This window comes from Schistocerca nitens, chromosome 4 (assembly GCF_023898315.1).
Source record: "Schistocerca nitens isolate TAMUIC-IGC-003100 chromosome 4, iqSchNite1.1, whole genome shotgun sequence".
In the NCBI taxonomy this organism is placed as follows: domain Eukaryota; kingdom Metazoa; phylum Arthropoda; class Insecta; order Orthoptera; family Acrididae; genus Schistocerca; species Schistocerca nitens.
Genome location: NC_064617.1, coordinates 490,871,610 through 490,896,363, shown reverse-complemented (window position 1 = coordinate 490,896,363; position 24,754 = coordinate 490,871,610).

The window sequence follows — 24,754 nt, the reverse complement described above, 5'->3', positions numbered from 1 at the left end:
GAGTGTCTTGATACTGTGATTGCTGGAGAGATAAGTGTTTTGTTTTTCGTGTAACACTAAGTAAATTGAATCGCGTCGTGATCTGTCTTATCAGCGGCGAGGAAAACAGCTGTAGCGTAATCTCCGTTACCTAATTAGATTACATATCTTTGCGCCCGTCTGGCGCTGGGTAGGCGGCAGATACGGTTCTTTTAGATAGATAGCCTCCAACTTTCTTTGTTTACTAACCATCACTACTTTAGTGTTCTAAAAATGGCATCTTGCGTTGTGGTTTTGCACATTATCACGTATTTCCTGGTCAATAGTAGGTAACAGTCACAACAATTCTTTCGGATCTCATCTCACCAATAAAGAAAAAAAGGAAAAGAAAATGACTTCGTGTGCATAACCCTTAGTAACACTGGAAGAGTTTGACACATTTTGCGGTTACAAATAACCCTATAGATCTGGCAACCACAGCTAAAAACTTGCACGTAATGTAAAGGACAATGAAACATTTTAAAATGAGATGTGGTAAAATAAGTCTATATCAAAATTCAGGGAAAATCCACATCCGCAATAGCTGTTTATTGTGCTTTCACTGTATGACGACCGGTTTCATACTCTGGAGGTGTATCTTCAGGTCACATAAAATTAATATACTTCATGGGCCACAAATTCCAAGGTACAAGTAAGTGTGTAAAAACATGTCACTCCTCGGTATGACCTTGGATGAAACGGCAGATGATTCGAATCGGATGCCCATCTGATCCTTCCATCTCACTTCCCTACAAAATTTGACATACAGGTATGATTCCAACTGCGACTCAGTGATATTATAGTCATAGGATACTACGTTTTTTTTCGTTTTGGGAAGAGCGCAATTTTACATTTCTGAAAATTTAAAGGAAGTTGGCCATATTTCGATGTTTTCTAATTGTAATCTGAGTGTTGTGAAAGTACGCCGTTTCTAGGAGAGGCCACAGTGAAGATTTATAAAAGGCGCGTTGTTCTTGGTACGATTCGTTATAACCGAATGCCAGTTAATAACATATCGGCGGTTAAAGGCTCCAGAAGATCGTAACATGGAAGACATGATCGCACGCTGTACTGTATATGTTCAGGTGATGTATTAATCAGAGGCCCCCAGAGTTATGAAGATATAACTAGTTGGTTCACGTTTTGGTATGTCCAATATTTTTTTATTCGCCTTCGCGTTCTGTAAAAGGTTCTGGGGCTTAGTTGTTAATTCAATAGAAGTACGTCCTGTAACATTTGATGTAAAAGTGCGAGTGCTGCATTTGAGTTTGTTGAATTTTAGTGAACATGTCAGCAAACATGGACCAACGAATTGCAAGACTGCTTTTACGTCACAGCCCGATTCGACTGAATTCAGTATTTATTTATTAATCCAAAAAACGTTGTATATTTTTGGATACGTAATTCCGTTATAAATATTGTTTACCCACGCGCGCACATGCACACACACACACACACACACACACACACACACACACACACACACAATTACATGAAGTACTGAAAATGTGACAGTAAAATTGCGGTAAATAATTGTTGTTTTCTTTAACTACAAGACAGCTTGCACTACTTGCAGTAGCATATTCTGTACTTTCTTGTTTCAGGTCTCGCATTGCACAGGTTCTAAAAATCCCCGTACCGAGCAAAAGCAGTGACCTACTAAGAACGACCCTAGAATTTTACTAAAAAGTGAGAGTGATGAAATAATTTTCATCATGAGTGAAATGCTATTTTAAGTTTGCATCGCATTGATTGTAATGGAACTTCCATAAACTTAACTCCGTACCGAATGGACATGGAACTTTCCTTTTTGCCTGATAAAGTGTTTAGGGATGTTCACATTTTTATTTATGTTTAGTACAGACGAAACAACACGACTAGCATGTGGACAAGGAAATGTGCGTGTTAAAAAGAGGTAATGCAGGAATTTTACACATGTCCATTTTCATAAAAAAAACTGTGTGACATGCAACTCGACAACTGCCGTTTGAGAGAGCTGCAGTTGCAAGTTAAGGTTGAGGAACACGTGGCGTGTGGTGTACCGGCTCGTTTCTAATGGTGTACCAACCACGATGTCAACGACGACTGACGTGCCTAACGATGAGAAACACGTGCCGTGTGAAGGCAAATTAAGAGTGTGTACATTCTGGCGGCGCCTGCCTGTTGAACTTCGCGCGAACGACGCAGGCTCCGGCGACGGACGAAATGAAATCATATAAAGTTGTTGACCAGCACTGTACCCTCTTTTTTTAGGATGGTTAGTTACGATCTGTTGATGACCTCGGAAGCCCAAAACAAGTTAACTAAACAAACGAGTCCGGTAGAATATACCCATTTTCGTACTTGTCACTAATAAACGTAGGCTAAAATTGCACAGATGCTACCAAGAAGCTAGCTCGAACAGAATGACTATCTCTTTGCAACCAATATAGATTCCGGAAACATCGATCATGTGAAACCCAACTCGCACTTGTCTCACATGACATACTGAAAGTTTTGGATCGAGGTAGTCACGTAGATACAATATTTCTTGGGTTGCGAAAAGCGTTCGACACAGTACCACATCAACGCTTAACTGCCGGAAGTACTATCATAGGGGGTATCAAGCGAAATTTAAAACTGGACTGCGGGTTTTTTGACAGAGAGAACGCAACATGTTATCTTGGATGGAGAGTCATCGTCAGATGTAGAAGTAATTTCGGGTGTGTCCCACGCAAGTGTGTTGAGACACTTGACGTTCATGTTGTATATTAAAGACCTTGCGGAAAATACTAATAGTAACCGCAAACTTCTTGCAGATGATGCAATTATCTGTAATGAATTACTGGCTGAAAAAAGCGGCATAAATTCTCAGTCAGATCTAACAAAATGGTGCAAAGATTTTGCCAACTTGCTTTAAATGTCCAGAAATGTAAAACTGTGCACTTCACAAAACGAAAAAACGTACTAGCCTATGACTATATCGTCACTGAATCACAGTTGGAATAGGCCAACTCATACAAATACCTCGGCGTAACATTTTGTAGGGATATGAAATGGAATGATCACGTAGGCTTAGTCATGGATAAAGTAAGTGGTAGACTTTATAGTTATCAGGTGATGCTGATGGAATTAGATTAAGAAATGAGATAAAGTAGTAGATGAATTTTGCTATTTGGCGAGCAAAATAACTGATGGTAGTCGAAATAGAGAGGATATAAAATGTAGACTGGCTATGGCAAAGAGAGCGTTTCTGAAGAAGAGAAATTTGTTAACATCGAGTATAGATTTAAGTGTCAGGAAGTCGTTTCTGAAAGTATTTGTATGGATTGTAGCCATGTATGGAAGTGAAACATGAACGATAAATAGTTTAGACAAGAAGAGAATAGAAGCTTTCGAAATGTGGTGCTAGAGGAGGATGCTGGAGATTAGATGGGTAGATCACGTAACTAATGAGGAGGTACGGAATAGAACTGGGGAGAAGAGGAATTTGTGGCACAACCTGACTAGAAGAAGGGATCGGCTGATAGGGCACGTTCTGAGGCATCAAGGGATCACCAATTTAGTACTGGAGGGAAGCGTGGAGGGTGAAAATCGTAGAGGGAGACCAAGAGATGAATACACTAAGCAGACTCAAAAAATAACATGTCGTGTGACGAGGGCCTCCCGTCGGGTAGACCGTTCGCCTGGTGCAAGTCTTTCGATTTGACGCCACTTCGGCGACTTGCGCGTCGATGGGGATGAAATGATGATGATCAGTACAACACAACACCCAGTCCCTGAGCGGAGAAAATCTCAGACCCAGCCGGGAATCGAACCCAGGCCCTTTGCATTGACAGTCCGTCGCGCTGACCACTCAGCTACCGGGGGCGGACGAAGCAGACTCAGAAAATGTAGGTTGTAGTAGTTACTGGGAGATAGTTCAAATGGCTCTGAGCACTATGGGACTTAACATCTGAGGTCATCAGTCCCCTAGAACTTAGAACTACTTAAACCTAACTAACCTAAGGACGACACACACATCCATGCCCGAGGCAGGATTCGAACCTGCGACCGTAGCAGTCGCGCGGTTCCAGACTTAAACGCCTAGAACTGCTCGGCCACTCCGGCCGGCTTACTCGAAGATGAAGAAACTTTCACATGATAAAGTAGCATGACGAGCTGCATCAAACCAGTCTCTGGACTGAAGACAACAACAACAATAACAACAGGCTTTAGTTTGTTGGTAAAATACTGAGAAAATGCAATCAATCGACAAAGTAGATTCCTTACAAATCACTCATGTGACCTATCGTAGAATATTGCTCAATCGTACGGGACCTGTACCAAATAGTACTAACAGGTGATTTGAACGTATAGAGAGAAGGGCAGCACGAATGGCCATATAACTGAAGAAACTGAAGTAGCAGACTCTTGAAGATCAACGTAAACTATACCGAGAAAGCCTACTTGCAAAATTTCAAGAACCTGAGACGCATTCAGACGATCGTTCTTCCCGTGCTCCACACGTGAACGGAAAGGGAAGAAGCCATGGTAACTGGTACAGTGGGACGATCCCTCTGCCATGCACTTCACAGTGGTTTGTAGAGTATAGTTGTAGATGAAACATGAATTGAATATAAGAAGTAACGCACCAGCAATACTGAAAGTTTAATGTAAACATCACAGTTCGCCGTCTGCGGAAGTCTCCCTGCTACCAACAGGATATATGAGCAAAGAGCACGGACAGTTGTTGGGGAATGGTCGCGCACGTACGTCACAGTTCCGTATGGTGTCACGGCATTTTGCCCGGCTAATGTTCCAGGATAGCTCCACGTACCCTGGCTACTCACGTCATAATGCCAAGACAATGGTAGGAATGAATAGTGGGCACGAGTAGCGGGATTGGCGCGCGCTGTGTCGCCCCGGCAACACGGAAGCACCGCCGCCACATGTGGCTTCGCTGTGCACAACAGGTAGCGTACAAAGGACGCACCTGTTCACACAAGCGGCCGCCAGCTCTTGCGAGGCGTATTACGTATTGGCGCTGCTGCTTTTGCGAGACGCGACGCCCACTATCTACGCGCCGCGCGTCCTTGAACTACTCAGACAGAATGAACCAAGACATGTGGCCAATGGCTGCCTTCCCCCCCCCCCCCCCCCCCCTTTCCAAATACCGTCGTCAAGTGCGTCTCGCTAATGCGACGCGCGCTGCTACTTTGCCAGTGCCAACAGCCGAATTTTCGGCGATAATGGGTCCATTACGGGCATCTGCCTGATGAGCTATGTAATCGCGATCTTTTAGCTAAATTACTTTTCACAGAACATACCAGAAGGAGTTGCTTTAACAGAGATTTTATACGACAAGCTGTGAGACATATACTGATTTCACTGAAATGCATCACAACTAAGCAGTGACCTTCATGGTACATTACGTCTACATACATACTCTGCAAGCTACTGTACAGCGCATGGCGAAGGGTACTTGCTACCAATACAGCGCTTTTCTTTCCTCCTTGGTTCGCGTATTGAGCAGGGAAAAATGACTGGCCCACCAATTTTTTCCCAACAGTGTAATCGCCAGCATTCTGTCTTCTTTGTTCTGAGCACTACCAATCAAATTCCCTGAAGATTTCTGTAATAAATTCGTATGGGCTAAACCACTGATTACGATCCTAGCACCTCACACGTGAATTTCTTCGATGATTGTTCTTAATTCTGGCTCATAAGGACCTCATGCGCTGGAATGATACTCTACAATTGGTCACACATTACAGATGTACCAGTCTTCCCCAGCAAAAAATGAAAAAAAGTGTTGTGCATCTGGTGTGTATCGATTACAATGTACGACATGTGATTATATAGGCGAGACTGGGCAGAATTTTGTAACTACATTAGTCCAAACAACCAAACTTCTTTTGGCCATCATTTGCGAAGTATAAAAAATCGGGTGTATAGATACCGCATGCTCGAAGGCAAAATCACAAAAATCAGCGGGCTGCCGTATGTGCAGCACTGCTTGCTCTTCATCAATTGACTCGTGAACAACACAGAACATTCCTATCCTGTATTTTTACTGGTAACGAGAAGTGGTGTCTTCATGCTAACATGCTAAGGAAAAGACAGGAATGGCTGAATCGAAACAAAGCAGCAACTCCCCGTATGAAGACCTGCGCACATCCACAAAATATGATGTTACACATGTGGCAAGACAGCGATGGTGTGCTGTACACGGATTGCTTCCCCGAGGTGCAGCCGTCACTGCTGATGTTTACTCTTAACAAGTATGACGTCTTGCAGACGCAATCCAACAACAACAACGATCAACAAGATTGCATCAAGTGATGCTACTCCACGATACAGCCTGCCTGCATTCTGCTAGACTGACATCACACGCTGTAGAAGTATTGTGTTGGGAAGTCATTCCGCACCAACCTTGTTCACCTGATTTTGCGCCCTCGGATTTTCATCTTTTCCGCTCACTATCGAGCAACTTTCAAGCAATTTCCTTTCCGGATGAAACTGCGCTCCGAACATGGGTCGACAAGTTCGTCGCCTCAAAACCACGTGATTTTTACAGTCGCCCAATCCAAAAATTACCCCAGCGCTGGCACACTGTTGTACACAGTGAAGGAGAATATATTATTGACGACGCAGGTCACTTATGTGTATCTGTTGCGTTTATTAAACTTATGGAAAACGCTACGAACTTATGTACCAACGCGATACTACGACATGATAATCACAAAGCTTGTAATTGGAAGCTATAAGGTATTTCCCTCTGTTATAGGCATTAGCTCACACTTACCCAGATTTAATCAGAGATCACAGTCACTGAACTAAGCTAATATTAAGCCCAAGTGGTTCCGCACTTGCTTAATATACTTCCCAATCGATGTTAGTTTCGTTGGTGTGGCGCATTAGCAGTGCAGTGGAACAGTTATCGAGCCAATGACATATTTGCGAACATACTCTGTATGAACCGCATTTTGGTTGGTAGTCGGCGATCTGCCATAATATCGAAAGCCTTTCGGAAATCTAGGACGGAATGTAGCTGTTCATCTGCGTCTACTGTTTGCAAGATATCGTGTGTTAATAAAGCAAGCTACTACGTTTCACACGAGTCGTTTTTCGTATGTCGGTCTTGATTCTTTGACAGAAGCTTGTTTTCCTCCAGGGCCACCACAATGTTTGAACTGAGGACATGCTCTAGGATCCAGCAACAAGCAGACATCATGGTCTATAAATCTGTGTATCACAATGTATCTTTTACGCATTTTGCAAACAGGGCTGAGACGGGCTCTTTTTTCCAATCACGCAGGGTTATTCACTACGCAAGTGCTTTGAGGTAAATATGAGCAAGGAAAGGAGCTAATTTCGGAGCGTATTCAATATAAAATATGACTGGAATTCCGCCAGGGCCCAGCGTCAAGTTTGCTTTACGTAGTCTTAATTGTTTTAGAATACGGCTGGTGCTAAACATCGATGTCGGTCATTTGTGTGTCTGTGCGGTGGTCAGACATTGATACGGTGTTGTCCTCATGGGCAACTATGTTTTTAAATGTGATACTTATTATTTCTTCAGTTTCAGCATCAGATCAACGAGGGACAGAATCGAAGGTCTGGAGCCGCTCATTATTGTTACGTACAACCCGCATTTCCTCGGATGTCGAACTGGAATTCCGCTATACGTCACGGTTCGAGTCCAGAATTATTACAGAAGTCTGCCAATCACATTTCAGTGCAATCACCAGTATGGAGGTAGTACCAAATTCCTGATATACACTGACGGAAAAAGTAGCAACAGCATGGAGCTGTGCGACATAAACCGCAGTTGGTAGGCACGTTACTACACTACCCTCCAAAAGTTTGGAAACGCCTAGTAATTATAGACAATGGAATGGAAATACAGTAAAAAAATGCATTTTGCTGTTTTCCAAATGTTTATTAAGCTCAAATAATACACAGGAAAATGCAACAATTAAATTTTCGATTCCTCAAAATAGCCACCCTTTGCTTTCATCACTGCCTTGCACACTCAAGGCATGCGCTGCGTCAGTTTTGCGAAGGTTTCGTTTGGAATTAATCTCCATTCCTGCTGCAGGACCTCCCACAATTGTGACCCATTCATGATTTCCCGTTTTAGGATCCCCCTGTCCAATTCATGCCATAGCATCTAGATTGGATTACAATCAGGGGATTGGGGAGGCCATTCCAAGTTTTTCAATATTTTACGAACCTCTAGCGACTTCACATAGTTATGACACAAGAGAGATGTATGTTTCGGGTCGTTGTCTTGCTGCAAAACAAACCCTTTCCCAATCAGACGCAAACCAGATGTCCTAGCATGTCGCTGGAGAAGGGCATGATAATCCTTTTGGTTCATTTTTCCATCTATTTTCATCAAATCTCCGACTTTATTCCCTCCAAAGGATCCCCATACCATCACAGAACCCCCTCCATGCTTTACAGTTGGAATTACGCACAGAGGATTCAAGCGTTCATGGGGTAAACGGCGCACAAATTGACAGCGTTTACTTCCAAATATTTCGAACCTGGATTAATCAGTGAGTAAGACTCTTTCCTAACCCCCCGCGGTCCAATGTTGGTGTGTCTTAGCCCACTGAAGCCTTTTCCTCTTGTTAATAGTGCGCAACAGTGATTTCCTTGTTGTTACATAACCTCGGAGGTTGTTGTCTGCCAGGCGTCGTCTCACTGTTGACTCACTCATCGGTGTATCCCTCGTTGCGTTTAGTTCAGCAGTCAGTTCACGGACAGTTTTTAATCTGTTACGTTTACTGGTCACTGTCAAATACTTTTCCTGGCGTTCTGATAGTTTCCTGGGTGCTCCTGAGCGAGGCCGATCTCCATAGATTTCTCGATGCCGGTGTATGGTTTTGACAATCCCGCTGATGGAGTCATAAGTTTCTTTGCTATTTGTCGGGCACTATTGCCTTCTTGGTGCAAAGTGATTATCATTACCCATGATGCATAAGGAATCTGGCACTTTGGGGCCATTTTCAATTACTTTCGCAGCGTGTTATACCTTTACACAAACGTACCCACAATTGAACGGCCGGCCGCTGGTGGCCGAGCGGTTCTGGCGCTACAGTCTGGAACCGCGCGATCGCTACGGTCGCAGGTTCGAATCCTGCCTCGGGCATGGATGTGTGTGTTGTCCTTAGGTTAGTTAGGTTTAAGTAGTTCTAAGTTCTAGGGGACTTATGACCTCAGCAGTTGAGTCCCATAGTGCTCAGAGCCATTTGAACCATTTGAACAATTGAACGGAAATGTAAACAAAGTACCTCTACATAGCCATGCGGTCTACTCCCGCCACCTGGCGTGTTTAGTAGAACTACTTGGACAGGTAACGTCGGTTTACTTAAAACGGAGCAATACTAGTAAATGGTTCAAATGGCTCTGAGCACTATGGGACTCAACATCTTAGGTCATAAGTCCCCTAGAACTTAGAACTACTTAAACCTAACTAACCTAAGGACATCACACACACCCATGCCCGAGGCAGGATTCGAACCTGCGACCGTAGCAGTCCCGCGGTTCCGGACTGCAGCGCCAGAACCGCTAGACCACCGCGGCCGGCGCAATACTAATATGTTGCAATATGTATGTATAAATGGTGCAAATAGCTCTGAGCACTATGGGACTTAACATCTGAGGTCATCAGTCCCCTAGAACTTAGAACTACTTAAACCTAACTAACCTAAGGACATCACACACATCCATGCCCGAGGCAGGATTCGAACCTGCGACCGTAGCAGTCGCGCGGCTCCGGACTGAGCGCCTAGAACCGCGAGACCACCGCGGCCGGCTATGTATGTATATGTACAATAAATAAGTGTACAATACTGGACGTCTCATTATTAATCGTTATTTGACCTTGGTATTCCATATTCTAACCAATAACTCACATAGATCACTTCCATCTCCCTTCGTTGTAATACGCAGCATGGTGTTTCCAAATTTACGGATGGCAGTGTACATCTGAAAAATGATGTCTATTCAAATTTCGCGCTAGTCGTCCGTCCCCGGTAGCTGAGTGGACAGCCGGCACGGTAGCTCAGCGTGTTCGGTCAGAGGGTTACGTGCCCTCTGTAATAAAAAACTGAGTTAATCGATCAACAACGAACTTCAATGGATGTCTTACGACGTCCGCCCGGAGCAGATGCAACGAACAAAACCGAACAAAATGAAATTAAAAAAAAAAGTGGTCATTGCGACAGACTGCCAATCCTAAGGACCCGGGTTCGATTCCCGGCTGGGTCGAAGATTTTCTCCGTTCAGGGACTGGGTGTTGTGTTGTCCTAATCATCATCATTTCATCCCCATCGACGCGCAAGTCGCCAAAGTGGCGTCAAATCGAAAGACTTGCACCAGGCGAGCGGTCTACCCGACGGGAGGCCCTCGTCACACGCCAGTATTATTATTATTATTATTATTATTATTATTATTATTATTCGCGCTAGTCGTATAATAGTGGTGCTTATAGCGCCACTATGAGGATACAAATATGGTCTGCTTTTGAATACACGCTGTAACGGTCGTGAGCGTTAGTTACTTTTGAGACTGAACGTGGTGATTTGATGTTTGCCACGAATGCCTTTACGATGAAACAGACGCCATTATCAATACCTCATTGCGTCTGAACGAGGTCCTGTAATAGGGCTGGGCTACGAGAAGCTGTATATTCCTTCTTCGATATTGTAGAAAGACTTGGTAGGAATGTAGGCACTGTACACGACTGCTGGCAGCGGTGGTCACGAGAATGTCCGCTCGCAAGATGACCGGGCTCGGGACAGCCACGTGGCACTGACGAGAGGGAAGACCATCGAGTTCGATGCGTGGCTCTCGCGCATCGTACTGCATCTGCAGCAGCAATCGGAGCAGCAGCTGGCACCTCAGTAGCACAGAGAACTGTTACAAATCGGTTAGTTCAAGGACAGCTCCGAGCCAGAAGCCTTGTAGCGTCCATTCCACTGACTTGCAATTCGTGGTGTCAAGCGAGTGTTCGCTGGAGGGAAGGGTGGCAGACTGCTGACTTTTCTGATGAAAGCTGTTTCTGCCTTGGTGGCAGTGATGGCCGTGTATTGGTCAGAATGGGGCCAGTTGAGGGCCTGCGATCAACCTTCCTGCGTGCGAGACACACTGGACCCACAACTGGACTTATGGTCTGGGTGCGATATCGTATGACAGGAGAAGCACTCTCGTGGTTATCCCACGCACATCACCTTAGTCTGGTGATTCGACCTGTTGTGCTGCCATTCATCAACAGCACTCCAGGGAGTGTTTTACAGCAGGATAACGCTTGCCCACATACCTCTGTTGTAGCCCAATATGTTATTTTGCCCTGCACGGCCACAGACCTGTCTCCAATCGAGCATATTTGGGACATCATCGGACGACAACTCCAGCGTCATCCACAACCAGCCTCAACCATCCTTCTTCTGACCGACCAAGAGAAACAGGTATGGAACTCCGTCTCACAATCTGATATCTGGCATCTGTACAACACAATATGTGTACGTTTGCATGCTTGCACTCAACATTCTATCGGCAACATCAGTTATTAATATACCAGTATTCCAAATTTGCAACGGAATATCTCCCATTTACCTTACTCTGTGATTTTGCAATGTTAATCATTTTAATATGTAACCATGACAAATCTATTCCCGAAATTTCCTTCCTCTACATTATTTTTTTTTGTTATTGTGATTTTTTTCCATCAGAATATATCTCAGCAGGCAACGGCCTTGCCACTGTGGATACACCGGTTCCCGTGAGATCCCCGACGTTAAGCGCTGTTGGGCGTGAACGGCACTTGGATGGGTGACCATCCAGCCACCATGCGCTGTTGCCATTTTTCAGGGTGCACTCAGACTCGTGATGCCAATCGAGGAGCTACTCGACCGAATAGTAGCGGCTTCGGTCCAGAATACCATTATAACGACCGAGAGAGCGGTGTGCTGACCCCACGCCCCTCCTATCCGCATCCTCATGAGGATGACACGGCGGTCGGATGGTCCCGGTAGGCCACTCGTGGCCTGAAGACGGAGTGGAGTATATATCTCAGCTGAGTAGCGCTTCAACTACGAACCACGTATCTATAATGTTCGGTGTCAGCTCGTAACGACATATTACAATGTCATCTTGACGCAGAATGTTCTGGTTCTACAACTGAGATTGTATTTCTCATTTAATGTCTTTAGTAAGTTCTCCTTGCTCTGTATATAGCCCGACCAGCTTGCTTACGAAAAGATATGCTGCGGCAGTATACAATATTCCAGACGTAGCCGGTAGGCGTTGTTGATGCCTTTAGCTACGTGTGGGGAAATATGATCGCCTACTTGTCGTATACATGACATATACGATGAGGCTCTATATTCCATACAGCAGTCACCGCAATAGTCGGTGATTGTTTACAATCAGAAGAGAGACTTTGCGACAACGCGACCCGACGTTAAGTTACACGCAATTGCTGGACCTACCTACCCACAGCAGCGAGCGACAATAGCTGATCACAATTACGAGAAGCGGGCGTATTGCACTTTTACACCAGGGGAGCGAACGCACTGCCAATTTCTTTGTCAATTTAGCTTGGTTTTGTAAACATTGAACAAAACCCTTAAAAGCTGTCCATTCGGGAAATTTCATTTCATTTTCCGCCTTCTACGTGATTCTTTTTTTGTCAGTGAGGATACAATGCAACAAGTAACGGACCAGTAAAATTCTCTTAGGGTACAACGAAATTACGTATACACCACATCATTTAGCCCCGTTAAGACCATCTACAACAATATTTGCCATAACACGACGAAGTGCTCGACATAAGGTACTTCCCATTACTACGCAGCGTTTGTTCCCGTTCAGTTCACGTTTGGGGCGCGAGAAGAATGTTAAAATGCGTTTATGTGCTCTGTAATTATTCTGCTTTTGTCTCTGCAGCCCATTCCGGAGTGATACGTAAGGGGCTGTGGTACGACCCCAGATATTCACTTAGTACTCGGTCCTGAAAGCAGGTTTTCACGGTGTAGTCGACGTCTATCTTCAAGCGTCTATCTGTTCATGTTTTTTTAACATTTCCATGACGCTCCCCAGTAGATCAGACAAACACGTGAATATTCATTAGGCCCTTCTTTGCATATATTCAATATCATCTGAGAATCCTGTTTTGGGAACGGCTAGAGAACAAATGTACGGAATTAGGAGCATATATTACAAGGGGAAAGATCGATACCGCCTGCAGCAAAATTAAAGAGGTCTTTGGAGAAAAGAGAAGCAGCTGTATGAATATCAAGAGCTCAGATGGAAAATCAGTCCTAAGCAAAAAACGGAAAAGCTGAAACTCGGGACGCAAATAAAGATGGTCTATACAAGGGACGATGAACTTGAAGGCATTATCACGCAAATGGAAGAGAACATAGATAAGAATGAGATGGGAGACACGATACTGCGAGAAGTATTTGACAGAGCACTGAAAGACCTAAGTAGAAACCAGGCCCCTCGAGTAGACGACATTCCCTCTTAACTACTGATATCCTAGGGAGAGCAAGCGATGACAAAATTATTCTATCTCGTGTGCAAGGTGTATGACATAGGTGAACTACCCTCAGACTTCCAGAAATATATAATAATTAAAAAAAAAGGCAGATGGTGACAGCTGTGAGTATTATCTGACAGGTGTGACTATTACCGAACTACCACTTTAATAAGTCATGCTTGAAGAATACCAACAGGATACCTTTACGTAGGAATGCAAAAACTGGTAGAAGTCGACCTCGGGGAAGATCAATTTGGATTCCGGAGAAATGTTGGAACAAGCGAGACAGAACTGACACTACGATTTATCATAGAAGACGGGTTAAGGAAAGGCAAACCTACGTACACAGCAGATGTACATTTGGAGAAAGCTTATAACAGTGTTTACAAAAACGCTCTTTTTTAAATACTGAAGGTACGGGAGTAAAACATAGGGTGCGAAAGGCTGTTTACAACTTACGCACAAACCAGAGGGCAGATATAAGAACTGAGGGGCATGAAACGGAAGCAGTGGTTCACAAGCAAGAGAGAACGGGTTGTAGCCTATCCCCGATGTTATTCAGTCTGCACATTGAGCAAGCAGTAAAGGAAACCAAAGGAAAATGTGGAGTAGGGATTAAAATTCAGGGAGAAGAAATAAAAACAGTGAGGCTTGCTGATAACACTGTAATTCTGTCAGAGACAGCAAAGAATTTCGAATAGTACTCGAAGAGAATGGATAGGTCTTGAAAGGAGGATATGAATATTTAAAGCAAAACAAGGGTAACGGAATCTAGTCTGATTACGTGAGGCGATGCTGAGGGAATTAGATTAGGAAGCGACACATTTAAAGTAGTACACGAAATTTGCTATTTGTCCATCAAAATAACTGATGATCATCAAAACAGAAGGGATATAAAATGTAGACTGGCAATAGCTACAAAAGCGTTTGTGATGGAAAGAAATTCGTTAACATCGAATATGGATTTAAGTGTCATGAACTATTTTCCTCAAGGTGTTTGTATGGAATGTAGCCATGTACAGAAGTGAAACAAGGACGATAAATAATTTAGACAAGTCGAGAATGGAAGCTTTTGAAATGTCGTGCTACAAAAGAATGGTGAAAAGTTAGATGCATATCTATGAAACCAATGTGGAAAAAAGTTTTTTGGAACACTGTTCCTGGAAAAACAGCGATATATTAATGTTATAACATGTCTCAATGCACAAAGTCGTGATCGCATTTAAGTGGTTTATTTTTATTTTTAGCTGACCGTTTTCGGTCTTCTAAGAGATCATCTTCAGATCTGCCATTCCTTGATGACCGTACGAATCGTTGGTTTGGAGCAGGTCCGCCTGTGCAGGCGTGGAGAATTGAGGAGGAAAGAAATTTGTGGCACAACATGACTAGAAGAAGGGATGTCGTGTGACTAGAGCCTCCCGTCGGGTAGACTGTTCGCCTGGTGCAAGTCTTTCGATTTGACGCCACTTCGGCGACTTGTGCGTCGATGGGGATGAAATGATGATGATTAGGACAACACAACACCAAGTCCCTGAGCGGAGAAAATCTCCGACCCAGCCGGGAATCGAACCGCGGCCCTTAGGTTCAAATGGTTCAGAGCAATGTGGGACTTAACTTCTGTGGTCATCAGTTCCCTACAACTTAGAACTACTTAAACCTAACTAACCCAAAGGACATCACACACATCCATGCCCGAGGAAGGATTCGAACCTGCTACCGTAGTAGCGGTCGCGCGGTTCCAGTCTGTAGCGCATAGAACCGCTCGGCCACCCCAGCCGGCAGGGCCCCTAGGATTGACATTCTGCCACGATGACCACTCAGCTACAGGGGGCGGACTGAAGAAGGGATTGGTTGATAGGATATATTCTGCGACATCAACAAATTACCAATCTAGAGTTGTAGGGAAGTATGGGGATTAAGAGGAAGGACAAGAGATGAGTATAGTAAGCATATTTAGATGCATTGGCCGTATTTTGTTGTTTCATTGTCAGCAAAATCGATTTTCGGTCACTTAGTGACCATCCTCAGTGCTAGAGGTTAAAAATTTTCACATAACGATCAGAGAGTATAAAACCGAAAATCACAACTACACCAGGGTATGAACGTAACAGTTGGTAGGAACATACCTGTAATATACAATTGAAATTGGTGGGCACTGGTATCAAGCTATAACCACAAGCTAAGAGCGATCACATAAACTGAGCCCGCTGTTTACATGCACCTGTACAGCAGACCTCGGTGTGACAGGGCTTGGAACGCCCTCTATGTGACATGTGTCACGCGAAGACTTAATATTACGTACATTTTAAATTTGAATTACTTCATGAGTCACAAATGCACAAGAGGTATTTTTTGTTAATATGTTGCAAAACCAGTAATATTAAGTCTTCACGTGACACATGTCACATAAAGGGCGTTCCAAGCCCCGTCAAACCGAGGTCTGCTGTACAGGTGCATGTAAACAGCGGCCTCAGTTTATGTGATCGCTCTAAGCTTGTGGTTATAGCTTGATACCAGTGCCTACCAATTTTAATTGTATATTACAGGTATGTTCCCACCAACTTTTATGTTCATACGCAGGTGTAGTTGTGATTTTCGGTTTTATACTCTCTGATCGTTATGTGAAAATTTTTAACTTCTAGCACTGAGGATGGTCACTAAGTGACCGAAAATCGATTTTGCTGACAATAAAATAACAAAATACGGCCAATGCTGATTTTCCTTCCAATTCTACCCACTATTTGGTCATGGTGCACACAACACGCCATGGTGTCGCCAATCAATAATATTTAGATGCTTCTAAGCTGCAGTAATTATTTGGAGGAAGAGGCTCGTACAGAATACAGTAGCATGGAGAGCTTGCATCAAACCAGTCGTCGGGCTGAAGACCACAATAACGACAATAACAACAATTTCGTTTGGCAAGAGCTCAAGACGGTCGAGCTTAGTTCTGTCTAGAAGGCAGTCACGAATCCAGTCACAAAGCCAGTCCGATATTCAGCAAGCTCGCAAATACTGAACTTTACAGACAACAGCAACTACCTGCTCGACGACTTGAGCGCAGGCGGTTTACCGCACTGCAGTCGGCATTAGCCGGCGCGGCCGGTGGCAGATGAAGGCGCCGCATCCATCCCACTCTCGCACCAGACCGTGTCTGACGCGGCGGCGCAGCGGGGGCATAACTCACGGCCCGCCGGCCGCACTCTTGCCGCTGCCGGCTTCCACCTGTTGTTCATTCATAAGGAGCAGTCGGCCGGGCCCCACCGCCGCGCCGGCGAGAAAAAGTGTTACGTAAACGGCGAGGGAGCTTCTTGTAGGTGTGCCGCTGTCTTAATAGACACCCCCCCCCCTCACCACTTCCCCCTCGTATGAGCGTTCTATGGGAAAAAGGGTGACGCGACACGCCGGAAGCGCATCGGGACGTCGTCCGCTGCGTGAGACCAGAGGGGGGCGAGCAGACGCCGCGAGCTGCGGTCACAGTTCTCTTCGAACAGGAGCCAACACTGAGATTTTCAAAGAGTTTACTTCTAATGTAAGCATACCGGGAAACATCGCGCTGATGCCGCGCAACAACACCTCTACCCCTGATAATGGCCCTAATTCTACGAGGAAGAGGCTCCTCCACATTTCATACAGCATTCCATATGCTACGAAATGTATTCGTGAATTGCGAATACGGTTACACAACACCTACACAATTTATTGTAAACATGTGAAAATTTGTGCCAGACCGGGACTCCCACTTCTCGGGAACCACTTTGGCTATCCGTGCACTCCTCCCGGACCGACACAACGACACATGTGCCACACCATCTACATCCCAAAAAATTTGTGCCGGACTGGGATTCAAAGCCGGATTTCCCACTTCTCGCGAGCAGTCGCCTTAACCACTTCGGCTATCCGTGCACTCCTCCCGGGCTTACAAAAAATGGTTCAAATGGCTCTAACCACTATGGGACTTAACAAAATGGTTCAAATGGCTCTAACTACTATGGGACTTAACATCTGTGGTCATCAGTCCCCTACACTTAGAACTGCTTAAACCTAACTAACCTAAGGACAGCACACACATCCATGCCCGAGGCAGGATTCGAACCTGCGACCGTAACAGCAGTGCTGTTCCGGACTGAAGCGCCTAGAACCGCTCGCCCACAGCGGTCGGCCCGGACTTACACAACGAGCCATGCGCCGCACCGTCTACATCCCAATACCACAGTCTCCCTACATAACTATGCATGCATGGCAGAAGGAACATTGCATCGGACTTGACACACACTCTTAATAAAATATTCAGGGCCACTACTCGGTGATACAAAGGATTACACCTTAAAACTAAACCTTGTATCACACCTTAAAACTAAACCTTTCGTCCCCATCTGGGAAGGACATTTTCAAGGGGTATCGTAGCTTCTTTGGGGGTCCTGCATAATAACCCGGGACATTTTAAACATTGTGACTTTATGGTTCCAAAAGTTTACATTTTAAAATTTACAGACACTGTCAAACACAGACAATATTTTAATTTCGTAAATATTGATGGAACAGGCTGTAATCATGCTCTATTATAAATGGAAAGCCAGATAAATTAGTACTTTGTCGTGAGTATGCGGTATACAACATTTTATGAGTGTAAACATAGTTCACATAAGTGGATAGCTGTCAAATGCAAAGTTCTCACCGACAGCATACCTTTGGGTCGGTCCTGAAAGCATGCTCGGATAGCCAAAGTGATTAAGCTGACCGCTCGCGACAAGCGGGAAATAAGGGTTCGAGTTTCATTCCAGCACAAATTTTCACATGTTTCCAGTAGATCGTATAGCTGTCGTGTAACAGTATTCGCCATTTGCCAATACATTTCATAACTCAATAAGGCTAGCGATTGTCAGCAGTGTCTGTTCCTTTCCACATGCACCAATATCCAAACAACACTGGATAGAACTTAACAGACACTGTCAAATACAGACACTGCACTAAACTATTCCATACGTAGCTGTATCCACTAACTGATTATTACAGCCGCAGCACCATCAAATTGCTGGAATGTTGACTGCTACCATTCGCCTGACGTTACGAAGAGTTCCAGACATTTTCCATGCGATTAAGATCGCGTGATTTAGCGGGTCAGTCGAGACGCGATACGGTCCCTGAGTGTTCATCAAACCAGGAACTTACGCATGCGATCCCGTCAACAAGACTGTTGTCATTTTTGCAGATGGGAGGGATCACAGCATTCTCCACATGAAAATGAAACGAGAAAACTTGGTCATCGGAAATACTGAAATAAAAGCTGTAGTTTGTCTCCACAGTACACTGAATGATTGTGCCCAAATAATGGTACAAAACACACCCAAAACACTACAGAAAGTGCTAGGGGACGTATTTATTTTTATGTACATCCTGTGTTGACGCTCCAGGTTACTCAATTGAATCTCGATGGGCGCCAATTACATACATGGGGGTAGCTCGAAAATAAGGAACGAGGGAACGTACGACTGTTTAATAAGACACGAATTAAAATTACTTTAATTTATTCCAGCAAAATGACTGTCAAAGATATGGAAATCTATGTCAACATTTATCTTCTTAGAACAAAATCACAGACAAGCGAACAGCAACCTGTTGCAATATTAATCTAATAAAAACCTTGGCATATCTCACACAGGGGGTCCAGAGGAGGGATCCTAATAATATTACAAGTAAATTAATTACGATCATAAAGTGCCCAGTCATTTTCGCAATGTTAACTGAAAACAGGTAGAAGGGAAAACGTCACAACTGTAGTTGGCGTTGAAAGCAACTGCTCACGGCATTCAGAGGAAGAGTAATCGGATTACTTTAAAGTCGCAATACGTCGACTCAATCTCACCAGAATATTGCAGGTGGTGGTTGTAGTGGCTGTGAAATCGATCATTTCGATCATTGATGGAACGAAGAACACCTGTCAGTGCCTAACATGAAATTATCCCGAAAATTTTGTAAGTCCCCACAACATCAGCTCAGGTACCTCGGCAGCCACACACGTCTGGCATCATCTTAAAGGTTGAAGATAAAGTCGAAGTCCAATTTCTAATTGAGTGTTAATTAAAAGTAAACCTTGCATTGCCGTGTCTCTCACTGACTTTTGATTGGCTCCGCACCCGATATTCCAAATGCCGCCATTCAGACTGCTCTTTACGAAACACTAGTCCCCTTGCTCTATCTGGTAACCAATATTTTGTGTCCTACTATCCTCTATAGAAAAAAGTCGCATCATTCTCTCTATCTGCCTCATTCTTTGACCAAGAGGTGCTCCCATCACCACCATCTTGTGTTTCTTTCTAACGTCTAATTAATTTACGTGAGCCAATGTTGGTAGCTTATACACTGCACAAATATTTGTTGTTTGCAGAGTCAAAACATTCGGGATTGTCTCATGTTTTCATAGATCCAAGAATGTTGATTCCCTATCAGTCTCGAGATGTTTCATCTCTAGTTTTCAGAGCTTTCTGGTGGAACGGCCAGCCTTCTACATTTCAAGTACAATGGCACCTTCTGCTATAAAGGGCTATCCCCCTTATTCCATATCCAGGTCGCAAATATTTCTGAAAGGAGTTCGCCCCATGGGAGACGCTGTCTGTGTTTCTATAGAATACCTTATACCCTGCAGCTGTGCTCCAAGACAATTTCTGTTGGACACTGGGCAACTGGCCCTCTGCGCTCCCTCCTGCAGCCTTCCAAGAACTGGTGCTAAGGGGTGGCTGGCTTTGCTGCTTCTGGCAATCCCGATGTCCTCTCACAGCTTGGTTGCTTTCATCGTTTTCCCACTTCCACGGGGTATGCAAAACACTAATACTGAGTAACAGAGCAGTAAGGCTGCTGCAGTTATTTATTGACAATCACTAGCACTCTACTACTGCTTTTTCTTCGGCGACAGTGAAGTGTTCCAATCAAATAGGATTCCCCTTATGAATTTGCATATGTTAAGAAACTGGTTCTGGAAAACCAGCCCCGTAACATACCACATCCAGAATGAAATACACGCTCCACACAGTGCGCGTTACATGCTTCATTTGGTCATCCATTCTCTCAAGGCTTTGCATTATTTGAAAAAAAGGCAAAACTGTAACTTGTCAGGCCATAACTACATGCCTCCAGTGAGCTGCTATACAGTTTCCATGCTGTTTAGCAAACTGAAGAAGTACATCACTGTGAAGAACTGCCTTTCGCAAGGCATGCGACTTCAAATGTCCACAGCAAGCAATTCCCTTCCCAAATATTCGCTTGGAAACTGCATTCATTGACAGCAAAAATTCCTGGTTGGGTTTACGGACGAAGTATGGCACTCGTCTTCAGTAAGTTTATTTTTACGGTTACTATTCTTGCGGCGTATGAAATGGTTGTGAGTGGTACAACATTCCCTGTACACACATTGGATGCTTCGTGATGATACACCAGCAAATCGGGCAAGTTCATTCACAGTATGATTACGTGCACGTAGAAAGATGGTATCTCGTCTCTGCCATTCTGTCGTACCTCCATGTCGAGTCATCTCAATGCGCCCTTGCCATACAACCGACTGGCACATACACATCACGTCAGTACGTGAAGATATTGCTGTATGCGAGAGAGACTTTTTTTCTTCTTTCCTTTCCTTTGCTTTGTATTAGTCTATACATATATCTTGATGGTCTAGAATTTTTTTGCGTTCTACAATATGAATTTTGCTCTATTTACATTGCTACATGAAACTCTGATGCCGGCCGGGGTGGTCGAGCGGTTCTAGGCGATACAGTCTGGAACCGCGCGACCGCTACGGTCGCAGGTTCGAATCCTGCCTGGGGCATGGATGTGTGTGATGTCCTTAGGTTAGTTAGGTTTAAGTAGTTCTTAGTTCTAGGGGACTGATGACCTCAGATGTTAAGTCCCATAGTGCTCAGAGCCATTTGAACCATTTTTAAATCCCTGATGTATACGGGTCGCCTGGGTAGACCGGCTCACACACTTCGTATTAAGTTTAGGTGCTCCGAGATGGACGAAGGAACGGTGACAGTGCAAACAAATTAGTGACACACAAATGGTTCAAATGGCTCTGAGCACTATGGGACCCAACTGCTGAGGTTATTAGTCCCCTAGAACTTAGAACTAGTTAAACCTAACTAACCTAAGGACATCACAAACATCCATGCCCGAGGCAGGATTCGAACCTGCGACCGTAGCGGTCTTGCGGTTCCAGACTGCAGCGCCTTTAACCGCACGGCCACTTCGGCCGGCTTAGTGACACACAAATATACACTTTATTGTGCTGCGATACTTTACTTAAGTTGTACAGAAAGTCGTCGGATGTGCTTGCAGAGATAAATAAATAAGCAGTGGTCTGTCATGGCTTACCTCACTGAATACAATGGCAACAAGACCATGTCTGTTCCGGGCGGCATACCCTCAATCACAGCAGTAAACACTTGACCCTACGCGAAGGTTATACGCGACTCCATTTGTAGACTAACTCTCGCAGGCTGATCTCTACAAACTGCAGACACGATCTGTAACCCTGGAACTCTGTACTAGAAGTGCTGTACGCTAACGCAGAACATATACCGTCCCATGCTGCCTGTGGCCACCACCTATCATATCCCATTTCCGGCGGCACGGAGGTTGCTGATTGGGCGCGCTTGTGGCTGGCGGAGAACTTCAGAGCGCCGCCCAAGACGCCACTCGGACAATGTCTCAGCGCGCCACCTCTTCTTGCGTCCATTGGCGAGGATGCGAAAATCTCTTATTAATTGAGTACCAAAATTTTCTGCGTGTTCGATCTTATTAGTAATGCTTGTTTTAAATGCAGGTATGTGTGCAGACTGTTGAAAGAACTGTTATGCGAGAGTGATATCGATAGCTGCATTCGAACAGCAGTTAGTGAGTAAGCAGTGTGATGGCATGCACCAGCACCTCTTACAATTTGGACGTGTACGTATTAAAGAAAATGTTACATTGTGTGAAAGCTAGGAGCTTCGTGACGCCTACACGTGAACGGACAGAGGCTGGCGTTGCTGGAACCAAATTTAGTTGCATAGACTAATGTATTTTAAATTTATTATTCTGTTTTCGACCTACAGAGCTGTTGCGGGCTTTAAAATATTAAATGTCGCCATCGAGATTTTTAAACTGTTAATTAATTACGAGTGCTACTGTTTCTGCCGAAACTATGAATTCACGATCGTGACACTCTTGCTAAAAGCGGATGGGCTGTAACTTCGCGATCGGCTACTGGAAGTGAAAGGTACATCATCTTAAAACTGTATACCGAACATCGGAGTCATTTGTACAAGAGACGTTACTGTTGCGTACGTATGAATTTGGATCTATGCAGGAACGTTTACGTTCGATCAGCCTGTGACAAAAGGAATGCGACGAAGGATATAATAACTGCCAGGAGCAATTTTACGACGCAAGAAGATGTATCCGCTGCAATTTCACGATAGATGGAGCCACTTTAATTGCGCCGCCAGCACCAACGAGCCGCTGTCGACGTTCCAGAGCATCGAATACAAACAGATAACTCTCATTCTATCGGTGAGTGAATACTCGACGCATTTTAAGCAGCTAAAATTGTAATTTCTTTTCTTAATGTGAGAAACTTTTTTAATTCTTGCTTTTTTTAAAAAATCAATGTAATTTCAGTGAAATGTGTCACAATTTGAGTTGACACTTTTGATTTCAGCGTTAACAATAGTCACTACTATACGCTTCATTTCTATCTTTGGTGTCGAAATTGTTGTTGCATGTGTTTTTACGTATCTTTTGGAGAGGTGTGCTTTTACATGTGAGCAGTGTTTCCATCAAGAAAATTTACGTGTTCTTTTGTGGCATATGGTAATTCGATGAAGCTGTGGCGCCCGCCATTAGATTCTAAACACCGGCCAATCACAACAAGACTGCTCGTTCGCCAGTGATGAAAGGCAAGCTACCCGTGGGAACTCTGAATCTGACAGCTGTCAAATTACATAAAATGTTTTTACATTCAGTACAGTGTCATATTACCGCATACTCATGACCAAGTGCAAATTGTTTAGCTTGCCATTTATAATTGAGCATAATTAGAGTATATTCCATTAATATTTACGAAATTGTTTACTGAATTTTTGTGTTTTGTGTTCAACTGGAGTTCGTTACCAAACTCTCACATGGTTACTTTCGTTAACTTTGGAAGTCAAACTGTCTCTTTTGAGTTTGAATAACCGAAATTCACGTTGAAAATTACGCAGCGTAAATCTTTTAGAACCGTTTTCTTCACAACCGCAGTGAGTGACTGCAGCTGTGGATGGTCACATGACCGCACGGCATCAGTTCTATACTACCTACAGCACCCCAGAGCAAACGCACTATGTTTTTAAGCGGATGACTAATATTTTGGTGGGTGAGCTTGTATTGTATTGTAGGGAACTGGGGACCTATGAGGCTTCGTCCCCGTCGTAGCCCTCAGCGGTGTACAACCCCACAACAAGCTATAGCAGTCCGCTCACCCCACCGCCGCCACACACCGAAAACAGGGTTATTGTGCGGTTCGGCCCCTACCAGTGGACACACTCCCCCCCTCCTCGCTGGAGCGTCTCACATAAGACGAGTGTAACCCCAATGTTTGCATGGTAGAGTAATTATGGTGTACGTGTAAGTGGAGAAAGTGTCTGCGCAGCAATCGCCGACATAGTGTAACTTAGACGGAATAAGGGGAACCAGCCCACATTCGCCGAGGCAGATGGAAAACCACCTTAAAAACCATCCACAGACTGGCCGGCAGACCGGACCTCTCGACACTAATCCGCCGGGCGGATTCGTGCCGGGGACCGGCGTGCCTTCCCACCCGCAAAGCAGTGCGTTAGACCACACGGCTAACCGGGCGCGCTGTTTTCAATGAATCTGCCGTGGAAAAGGAAATTTTGTGCTAGACAAACTCAGACCAGGATTTTCTTCTCTTTGCGAGCACAGTTGCCTTAACAATTTGGCTATCTAAACACCTGTGCAGGTATCACACAAAGTTTCATCGTCTCTTAATTTTTTATCACCTACAATTCCGGTACATCACAAGCACAGGTTTTCCTACGAATTACGTGGTGAAAGTGCCGCAAGGGGAACAGAGTCGGTGGCGTACGGCCCCCCCCCCCCCAGCACACACAAGGGAAATTTGTGAGTTCAATCACATTAGCTACAATGAAATGAATGCACAACTGCAAGGAAATCATTGACGAC